The 12,021-nt window shown below is 31.6% G+C and overlaps 1 long non-coding RNA gene across 1 annotated transcript in view; it reads right to left on the reverse strand.

The window, feature by feature from the left end:
* LOC109849380 overlaps nucleotides 2,799–12,021 on the reverse strand; it is a 45,379-nt gene continuing 36,156 nt past the window's right edge. Inside the window, exon 4 of the long non-coding RNA XR_002249079.1 lies at nucleotides 2,799–2,873. This is a non-coding gene — a long non-coding RNA (uncharacterized LOC109849380). The remainder of the gene's footprint in view (nucleotides 2,874–12,021) is intronic.

Raw genomic sequence — 12,021 nt, forward strand, 5'->3', positions numbered from 1 at the left:
TTTAAGGAGACGGCGATTGGAGGAGTAGGGCAGGGATGTGCGTATCGCGTCCGTCGAGAAAAGCGCGCACGGGCTGGGGATCTATGAATGAATCATAGCCGTCGGATTTGTTAACTTTTCTGTTTTGCCCTCGGATTTTGTACAATGCTGTACTTGCTTAGTAATTTTGCAAATTGTTCGGCTCTGTGCTTTTTATATCCCCGTCTTTTTTTGATTGGCGGGTATCAAATTCTCGAAATCTCGACCGTTTATCCTTATCTCCGTGGACGAAATACCACTACATAGGATTCCCACTATCATAAAGTGGTTTTCAAATACAGTTTAGATTTATGTAGACTAGTTCTTGTGCACTTGCAAATTACAATGTACGTAGTTAAATATCAAAGTTTTTTTGTTTATTTTCTTACTATAAAATAAGTCAGATTCATTTTGAGCTAAAATCTATAAACATGAATTATTACATTTCCCATAAATTTTATATAAATATTTTTTAAAATAATTTATGAAATAGATTTATGTGTAAAACTGGGGTCGATATACTTTTATATACTTGCATACACAACATCTATTTTTTAAATTATATCAAACTTCATGTAATATATTTGTTTATCGGAACAAATTATCGATCTCCAATTTGTTTATCTTAGTCATTAAATGTAGTGTTAAGTTTGAAAAATAATACAATGGTATCTTGTTGGTGTGTTAATAAAAATATAACCAAATATTTAATATTAAGATGGTTTGTATAAGCTCGGCACAAAGCACATACTTTTCACAAGACTACGAGACATCTTAACTATTGATAGACTTAAAATAAAAAAATAAATACTAAAGATTAATGATGACTTTAGTATAATTTTATATGACATATATAATTTTATATGACAAAATCATTGGCATAAGCATATTAAAAATTTTGCATGAAAATCACTTCTAAAGATTCCTAATTTTACTCAAAAAATTAAGTTTTACTATAAAATATTAAAAAAATATTATCATTTATTCCTTCTTTTTTTATATTTAGTTGAGCCGATATATCAATCATTCTCAATCTTTATCTTTTTCCTTGGTTATTTTACAGTAGTGTCTTCATCGTTTACATCACTTTTGATACCAGGTTGGTATATAATAGAGAGCAAAAGACAAGGCAAGAGTTGAGAAATATATTAGAATATATTTAGATCAATCAAATTATATTATTACTAATAACCAATATACATCATAAACAAAATATGTTGACAATTTTAAACTAAAAGTAGACTGTATAGGCCCTTTAACATAACTTTTTTAATGCAAGTAACTCTCAAGAGTAATTTTGAAAATCTCTTGGAGCCAGGAATAAATAACTAACATGTTTGTAGTGAAAACTAGGGAAACGTAATACATTCTTAAGAATTATTAATCTTTGCTTAATTTGTTTATAATAACAGGATCTCATTATTAACTAACTACAAGGTCTAGTATATTATTTTTTATTGTGCGTTAAAAGCAGGCAGAGGACTCAGGTGAGTCCTCATCACAATGAATGTTATACAATTTAAGTACAAAGAAAAAATAAGAGTTGATCAATGATGTAGTTGGTGAGAGGAAAACTCTAGAAGCTTAATTTGGATATGTGGATATATTATAGGTGAAGATGGAGAAGGTTGGTTTTGAAAACAGTGGGTGTGTGGGGGGTAATTAATATGGTTTTTGTTTGTGTAGTTTTCATTTTCAAGATATTTGTGGTCATGTGGATATATATAGCTATAGCATTGCTACTCTCTTTTGATTTTGTGGAAGAGTTTGGATGTAAAAAAAAATTAAATTATCTAATTTGTTAAAGTTGGATCATATAAGCTTAGCCTATACATAAAATTTATTTTAACAAACACATATATGCAAGTATTACAATTGGCATTAAGATCTCAGATACGTGTGAGATTCTCTTTGACTTTTATACAAATAGTATCTATTTAAATAATAATAATATACTTAAACTTTATGATCTGGAAAAAAAGGATCAAATATACAATATAATTAATTACTTTAAAGTAATTTAATCTAATCTAATAAGAAAAAATAAATGAAAATGATGTAAAAATTATTGTAATTTCATAATTCATAATTTTTAAACAATCTAATCTAATCAAATAATCTAATCTAATAAGAAGAAAATAATAAAGACGTATACATATTGAAAGAGATGAAAGTGCTATGAAAATTATTATATTTTTATTTTGAAAAAAATCATACATACAATATAATTAATTGTTTTAAAATAATCTAAGCTAATCTAATAAGAAGAAAATAAATAAAAGTGCTGTAAAAATTATTGCTATTTCTTAATATAAAAAAGATTAAATATACAATATAATTAATTACTTTAAAATAATCTAATCTAATCTAATAAGAAGAAAATAATAAAGGCACATACATATAGAAGGAGATGAAAGTACTATGGAAATTGTTGTAATTTCTTAGCTTATATATATTGGTAAGTGATGTTGCATGTGTGTGACGCCCCTAGTTTCACATAAATCTGCAGTCCAAGGTGAACCCAATGATGTCAAACCTGCCATGCAACCAAACATTATGCAACAACAGGTTCCATCATCACAGTTATATCTCTTTAGTAAAATCAAACAATGATCAAGTGTAGGTACAAAGCAGGTAAAGTAAAGGTAATAATGCAAGAAACACAAGATAAAGAAATATCCAATAATAAATATAAGTGTGTTCCACAAAAGAAAAGAAGTACATCTGATAAACTAAAATAAAACTATGAATCTCTAACATGTAGGAGTCAACTCACGCTGCACAGACAAGAAGAACTTGTGAGAGGGCAGAGACCGGTTCCCCTGTGGTTTCTCCGATAGTCAAGTTAGTGAAACCTGAGTGGGCAAAGCGAAGGTCAGGAACCGATGTGATTCTGGAGGAGGCAATGTTCCATTTCAGAGGGTCTGTATGAGCTCCTCTGAATTAACGAAGAATCGTGTGTTCTTTTCCTTTAGAGAGAAAGAGAGAGAGAGAGAGAGCTTTTCCATTAGATTCTGCCCCCCCCATTGGGAGATTAGGAGTCTACCTGTATATATCTCCGCCATGATGATAGATGGGTCACCTCTAGCCCTACATAGGGAGGTAGTGGTGAAGTGCGGGCTAAGATCCAAGTCATCCATCCCTTTACAAGTGTTGGTTGGTGACTGGAGGAGAAGTTAATTCGGTACGGGAGGGGGTGTCTCTATATTTTTTAGGGAAGTGATTAAGAGCGTGGCAGAAGACACACTGATATGCTGAGTCATCCATTGCTTTACAGGTATCGGCTGGGGGCGGGAAGTCACTTCGGCACGGGAGAGTATGTCTCCGCATTTTTCGGGAAGTGATTGAGAGCGTGGCAGAAGACACGCTGACATGCTGAGTCATCCCTCACTTTACAGGTGTCGGCTGGCGACTAGAGGGGAAATCACTTCGGCACTGGAGAGGGTGTCTCCATATTTTTCCAGAAGTGATTGAGAGTGTGGCAGAAGGCACGTGGGCAGCTGACAAGTCATGGAGATCGTCAGGCTAGATTCTGGATAAGGCTTGTCCGTGGTAGACTAGGATGCTGACATATGCTCTAAGGGAGAGGCTTGAGGCGGAGGTCGAGTCCTCAACTTAGTCGACAGCAGGGAATGTCCATCAAGTCGTCTTCATAAGTTGCCAAATAAGTGGTCGAGTGGACTAGGTGGGCCGTCCTTGACGATAGGGTCGACTGTGTTAAACCCTAGAGAGGGGATGATTAGGGTCTTATGCTAATTTAATCCGATTTTATGCCAATTAAAACTTACTAAAGAATTATTCATGCAAGATAGATATACAATATGATATGAGCAAGAATATGCAATATGAATAAATAGATATATCCTAGCAAAGAGGTATATGATAAAATATATGCAAGGATATATAAACTAACACAATGGCGAACAATCTAAACTAAAGATACAATTTTGATAGGGCAATATAAACAATGCAAACACACAATATGATCACGGAGTTCGGACCTTCCGTCCTACATCTCCGCTCCCCACTCCAGGGGAGAAATCCACTATCACAATCGGGTTTTCTACACTCATCCGAATAACGTTTACACCTCACAATACGGTTTTCTAGCTAACCGAAAACTTCAGAACTACACAATTGATCTCCACAAGATCACACTCACAATTAGGCATGAATGCAACAAATTTGTTCTCTATAATAGATGAGAACTCAATGTAGGCTCACACTCAATGTCACAATCCCACACCCCAAATAATACTATGAATATAAATACAATAAGCTCAATAGGTTGTGTGTGAACAAAGAGATAAATCAAAACAAGTCTAAACTCAATTTAATCTAGCAAAATAAATATGACAAATTAAGCATAAACAAGCCAGATAAAGAGTTTAAGAAAACTTCTCTAAAACAAGAGTGGATGAATGTAGATTGAAGCCCAAACAAGATTGATGATCTCCTCAAACTCTTGTGAAATTCTCTTCACAAACAAACTCTTAAACACTCTTTTAAACAAACACAAAACAAGCTTAAACCCTTGTTAAACTCTTTTAAATTAAACACTCTTTTAAACAAACACAAAACAAGCTTAAACCCTTGTTAAACTCTTTTAAAACATTCTTTTGGATTATCAAATAATAAATGCAATGGGATATATATATGGTAGAAGAAAACAACCCCAAAAACCCTAAAAAACCCACTAAAAGATAAAATTCAGCAAGTTACCGTTACTATGCAACGGTAACATTGACGATCGACCGTGGTGGTCGACCGCGAGAAGTAAAACTACAAAACTGCTCTCTGGATTACAGGCGGTCGACCGCACTGTAGCACGGTCGACTGTAGCGGTCGACCGTGAAAACTGACAGTTTCTAAAATCTGGAAATCTGCGTATCTGATTTTATAAAATCAATTAAAAATATAAATAAACTTAAAAAAATCATGAAATATTGAGAGAAGATTTTAGACATGTAGATAAACATGTTAGAGAAAGAATTTCTGAAATATCATTTTCCAGTTGAGAGAAATAAATGTTTGAACATAGATATATAGTTTCTGAAAAAACTGCTGAAAACTCGGTTTTGTAAATTCAATTAAAAATAACAAAACAACTCCAAAATTAGTAAAAATTGAGGAAATATTTTTATATATGATGATAAACATGTAAACAAAGAAAATTTTCAAATCTCATTTCCCAATTTTGAAAATGCATCTGTTTTGCAAAAACATGCACGAACATGTGCACAAATATGAACTTATTTAAAACTTGATTTTGTAAATTCAATTAAACATAGCAAATTAATTCCAAAATTGATAAAATTTTGGGAAATATTTATAAACATGAAAATTAAACATGTTAGAAAAAGAATTTCTCAAAGTGAATTTCTCATTTGTAAAAACTCATGTATTTTGCAAAACTTGTAAATACATGTGTACATAAACTTCTTGATTTTTGACTATTGAGTTAAACAATATTTTGAAACCTTTTTAAATGATTTCATAGACTTAATGAAATATGGATACAATGATTGTTAAGTCCACAAACCAATAACTCAATATTTTGTCAAAATTACTCAGAATCAAGAATTGTGTGTATGTGTGATATTGAGCTCAAAGTATTAAAACACAAGTATAAAGGCTAAACTAATTTACCCAAGCTTGATTGGTCTTCAATATGCTTGACTTGGTAAATTCGTGGATGAAGCTTGAACTTGAATCTTTAACTTGAATTGTATTACTTCACTCCACTATTCCGCCAACCTCCATTGGATATGATCGTGAATACGCAATTTCATCCATCCTCCAACGTGTTGTTTGTCTATAATAAATAGATAAACACAAACACTAGATAAACAACATTAGTAGTAAAATATTTGTTAATCATCATCAAAACAAAGAGGCCAACCATCTCTCCCTTTTTGATGATGACAAACAATTTACAAAACGGATATATGCATGAAATGAAATGAATATACAATATTATAATTATCATGCATATAAATAAAAAGAATATACTCATAATATTTCTCCCTCTTTGATAACATCAAAAAAGGAAAAAAATAAAAGAATGAAGAGAGCGAAAGCTCCCCCTATCAATATGCATGTGTGAGTATAAAAATAATAATAGAAAAGGGAAGACTCCCCCTATCAAAATACCTTATGGAATATATGCAATAAAGATCAAGGCGCACATATGTGAGTAAGCATAGATATAAGATATGCTAAATACAACTCACATATAACACATATGTATATATAACATCATGAAGGGTGTTACGAAGATTTCAAGATGTATATATACAAACCAAACATTTATCATTCTTGCCCCCAAAGAGATAAAATGAGGATCCAAAAAGACATCATTTAAAAAAATTTATGAAGGAGGATCCATGAAGGAAAATAATTTGCTTATAGGTAGGGGGACAAGGAAACAAAATCAAGAAATGATATTTTCAAAATAAATCATAATAATGTATGGATTTATGAAATCAAAAAGAATAAAAAAACATGAGAATAATGAGAAAAAATTTTCAAATAAAAACAAATCACTGAAATGAAATCATAAATCGATATTTATATCCAAAAACGATGTTTGATCAATAAAGAAAACTTTCTTTGTAAGACTTGATCAAATCACTCATTGAATACATTATAAAGCATATTTGATTGTGTTATATAATGAATTCAAAGCAACAAATCAAAACATATTTTTAACAAAAGAAATGCAAGAGAGTCAATAATATATCAAGCTCTTAAGTTTGTTCAAACCCATATAAGGACTTTTAGTACCCGGTAAACAAGATTTGGGAATAAACGCACAATAAACCCGGGGGGTTATATAAACACAAACCTCTCATCAAAACAAAACCAATAATCATGAAAATAAAAGAATTTGAGCAATAAAAAGAATTATTTTCATGTTCAAAAATTTAAAGTATAATTTTCAAAACCAAGAAAAGGCAAAAGAAAAATACTAAAATTCTTAGTTTAAAAATCAAATTTGTTTTGGTACCCAAAAATTCATCGTACCAAGAGATTTAGAGACATGACTCATATATTTTAAGCTCAAAGCCCTAGGGTTATGAACCCAGGGGACTTGGAGGCAATCCGATAAGCTTTGGAGGGATTTCTTCTCAAGTTCATAGTGGACATCATGCACATGGCCACAAAGATAATTCTTTATGTAGTAAGCGATTCTAATTCCGATAAAAATTTATGCTATTGATGAACTCGCTTGTGCAATAAGAAATTATCGCATGCCTACACTAATTCGTAAAAAATTTTATTGATCTCAAAAAGCAAGCATGTTAGTTTAAATCCGATCAATGAGAACTAGCCTGACCAATTTTGATATCATTCTCAAGAAAATGTTGCTCTTAAAAAAATTAAATGGATAATGTTAAAATTAGATAAATGAAAAATTAACATATCATCCATCTAGCTTAACCATGCTAATAAAGATGTCAATGCTAAGAAGAGAATGTATTAGAAAGAATTTGATTCTTTTAAGAAAAGACCATACATCTCTACTTCTATATCAATTGAATGTTGTGACCATAATAATAAATTAAATCTTGTGAAAACCGTATATCATGCTTATCACTTTAAACACATGCATTAGTAGACTAAGAAACTTATGACAGTGTGTAAAAATCTATGGCTATAACTTATAATCACCTACACACTATTATGCACATTTGTATAGCAAAGGTTTACAAGTGGCTACCCATTTGGTGTCGTAAAGGTCATTTAGCTAAATTTTTGCTATGATGCACACAAGCAATAAAATGTCAATGCTCCCTTGTGGCATCTCATCAATGTTCTCTCATCACATGTACACACACATGCACGCCCATTGTTCATCATAAGCATGCTAATTGGTGTATCATTGTGATTTTGTGGTAGAGTTGGTCACTGATAGCTAAGTTTGTTTTTGATTTACGAAAAATTTCTAAAAATCGCAAAAATATTTCAAGTAGACCAACATGTTTCAAATATTTCACATTTTGCGCAAAATAAGTTGTAAAAGAACCATCTAATGTTTGCAAATTTACTCGTAGTATGAAGCTATGGTACCCACAAAAACAAATGAATCTCTTATTGGCACAAAACTTACAAATCGGAATCGGCTCCCATTTGAATGAAAATATTATTTTGACCGTGTAGGTACACCATATGTCACAAGAGTATACACACAATTTAGTTTTGGTATATATAGGTATATGTATACATACATGTTTTTGTTTCCAAGTTTATATAAATATAAAATTACATCTTTCATATTTATTCTTTTGGTTTTTCAAGTTTAAATATGAAACAATTGAATATAATTGGAAAATACATTTTTGTTTCATGTTTATATACTTACATATGATTTCATCAATATCAATTTTATATAGTTCAATGAAATCATGTTTATTGTTTTGAAAGTTTGCAAAACAAGTATTTTTGTGAAAATATTATTTTCTTGGTTTATAGACTTAACAATAATCATATACATCTTTTATTAAGTCTATAAAATCATTTTGTAATGTTTCAAAACATGGTTAAGCTAAAATGTCAAAACTCATGTGTTCACATTTTTATGTTTTGGACTATTTTACAAAATAATAATATTTCTCTTTTGGGAGGTCCTTTTTGAAAACCAATTTTTGTAACATATTTATTATCATGTCTACAATCATTTTCCAAAGTTTTATATTTTTTGGAATTTATTTGATATTTTTAAAAAGGGTTTTAAAATCAGAAAATCAACTTTCAAACCTGTTTTTTTTTTGGAATTTATTTGATATTTTTAAAAAGGGTTTTAAAATCAGAAAATCAACTTTCAAACCTGTTTTCTCATATGTCAGTTTACGGTCGACCGCCACGGTCGACCGCGCCTTTGTTTTTAACCTGCGGAGCCAACAGTAACTTTTACGGTCAACCACCATGGTCGATCGTCAGGTCAAAAATTCCCACGGTCGACCGCCACGGTCGACCGTCAAAGTTTTTAGAATTTTCTGAGCCTCGAAAGTGGCTCGCGATCGACCGCCGTTCACTCCAACAGTCATTTTGTATAGAATCTGATTTTCGATTCTGTTGGTTTTTTGGTCATTTCTGTTGGGCTTTTGGCTGAGGTTTTGGGATGTTATAAATACCCCATTGATCTCAGTTCTCATAAGAAATCCAAGAAGTTTTTTAAACAAGAGTTTTAACAATGGTTTAAGTGTTGTTTAAGTTTGTTTAAGAAGCTTTTAAGTATTTGAGAGTTTAAGTTTGTGAAATCAATTTCACAAGAGCTTGAGGAGATCATCTATTAGTGTTTGAGCATCCAACTCTTCTCCTTCCACTCTTGATCTATTGAGAATTTTTCTAAACTCAATCTAGCTTTATATTTTATATTGTTTGATTATCATTTTATTAAGCTAGTGTTCATATTGAGTTTAGTTGATTTTATTCTCTTTGTTTACACATACACAATCATTGATCTTATTGTATTTACATTCATAGTATAATTGGATTGTGGGATTATGTAACTTAGAGAGTGAGCTTATAATTCGTTCTCATCCATTGTAGAGAACAAACAATTTGTATTGTGTTTATTATGAGATTCACTTTGTAATACACTTGTATACCGAGAGAAGTGTGTGGCGAGAGTCGGGGATCGTCCTAAGAGGAGTGGCGTCGGTTGACAAACCTAGGGAGATGTTATATCCGAGCACTTGAGGGGGACACGTCTAGTTCAACACTTGGGAGGGTGTAGAGTGTGATTGCAAGAGTGTTGATTGTAAAGTTTTCGGTTAACTAGAAAACCGTAGTGTGAGGTGTAAACGTTATTCGGGTGAATGTAGAAAATCCGGTTGTGATAGTGGAGATCTCCTCGAGGTGAGGAGCAGTGACCTAGGTCGAGTGGTTAGACCGAACTCCGTAATCATATCGTTTTGTTTGTGATTGCATTGGCATTCTTATTCTTGTATTCATATCTTATATTGCTTTTGTGTATTGCACTTCATATTGCCCTATCACTTTGGTAGATTGTTTATTTCACCCTTGTGTTAGTTTATATATCCTTGCATATATTTTTATCATATAGGATATATCTCATTATTCATATTGCTTATCCTAGCTCACATATCTTGTTGTATTTCATACTTGCTAGGATAACTTGCTAATTAGTTTTAATTGGCATAAAATCGGATTAGATTAGCATAAGACCTAATCACCCCCCTAGGGTCTAACAATTGGTATCAGAGCTTGGTGCTCTTTGATTTAAGGACTAATCGCATTGAGTTAAAGATCCAAGTTATCTTATTTGTGCTAATCTAGTTATGATTACATTTGTCTTGCTTGCATATATTCACATATATATCATGAATATAAATGTATTTCGTTTAGGCTATAATCCAAATATTGCTCCAAAATATAGAAATTTCCCTTATGCTCAATGGTGCTCTAAATTTAAAATATTTGTTGAATCTAGAAATATTGACTTATGGGAAGTTATTGATTGTGCTTACATTGTGCCCACATTAGAGAAATCCAAGTGGAGCGATCATGATAATAAAATGTTTACAATGAACAAGCTTTTGTTAGAATTTTTGCTTAATGCTTTTAACTCATCCTTTTCTAACAAATTTGTTCATTTTGATAGTGCTTACAAACTTTGGAAATTTATTAAAGCACATCAAGGGGACTTGGAGGCAATCCGATAAGCTTTGGAGGATTCTTCTTCAAGTTCATGTGGAGCATCATGCACATGGCCACAAGATAATTCTTATGTAGTAAGCGATTCTAATTCCGATAATAATTTATCTATTGATGAACTCGCTTGTGCATATAAGAAATTATCGCATGCCTACACTAAATTGTAAAATAATTTTATTGATCTCAAAAGCAAGCATGTTAGTTTAAAATCCGATCATGAGAAGCTAGCCTCCAATTTTGATATCATTTCTCAAGAAAATGTTGCTCTTAAAAAAATTAATGATATGTTAAAATTAGAAAATGAAAAATTAACTTCATCCATTTCTAGCTTAACTCATGCTAATAAAGATGTCATGCTAGAAGTAGAATGTATTAGAAATGAATTTGATTCTTTTAAGAATAACCATACATGCTCTACTTCTATTATCAATGATGTTGTGACCAATAATAAATTAAATCTTGTGAAAAACCGTATATCATGCTTAAATTCAACTTTTAACACATGCATTAGTAATCATAAGAAACTTATGGACAAGTGTGCTAAATCTAGTGCTATAACTTATAAATCACCTACACACTATGCACATTTGTATAGCAAAGTTTACAAGTGCTCCATTTGTGGTCGTAAAGGTCATTTAGCTAAATTTTGCTATGATGCACACAAGCATAAAAATGTCAATGCTCCTTGTGCATCTCATCAAGTCTCTTCATCACATGTACATATCATTGTGATTTTTGTGGTAGAGTTGGTCACTTAGCTAAGTTTTGTTTTGATTTACGAAAAGTTTCTAAATCGCAAAATATTTCAAGTAGACCAACATTGTTTCAAAATATTTCACATTTGCAAAATAATTGTAAAAGACCATCTATGTTTGCAAATGTTACTCGTGTATGAGCTAATGGTCCACAAAAACAAATGGATCTCTTTTATTGCACAAATTACAATCGGAATGGTCATTTGAATGAATATTATTTTGACCGTGTTAGTACACCATATGTGCACAAGAGGGTTCATAACCCTAGGGCTTTGAGCTTTAATGATAGGGGCCATGTCCCTAAACAAACCGGCACCAAGAATACTTGGGTGCCAAAATAATTTTTAAGCCAAGAATTTTAGTACTTTTATTTTTCTTTTTCTTGGTTTTGAAAAATATATTTTAAACTTTTATGAAAACAATTCCTTTTATTGGTCAAATTCTTTTGTTTTTATGACTATTGGTTTTGTTTTGATGAGAGGTTTGTATTTATATAACCCTCCGGGTTTATTGGGTGGTTATTCCCAAATCATGTTTACTGGGTGCTTAAATATTTATATGGGTT

This window comes from Asparagus officinalis, chromosome 7 (assembly GCF_001876935.1).
Source record: "Asparagus officinalis chromosome 7, Aspof.V1, whole genome shotgun sequence".
Lineage (NCBI taxonomy): Eukaryota > Viridiplantae > Streptophyta > Magnoliopsida > Asparagales > Asparagaceae > Asparagus > Asparagus officinalis.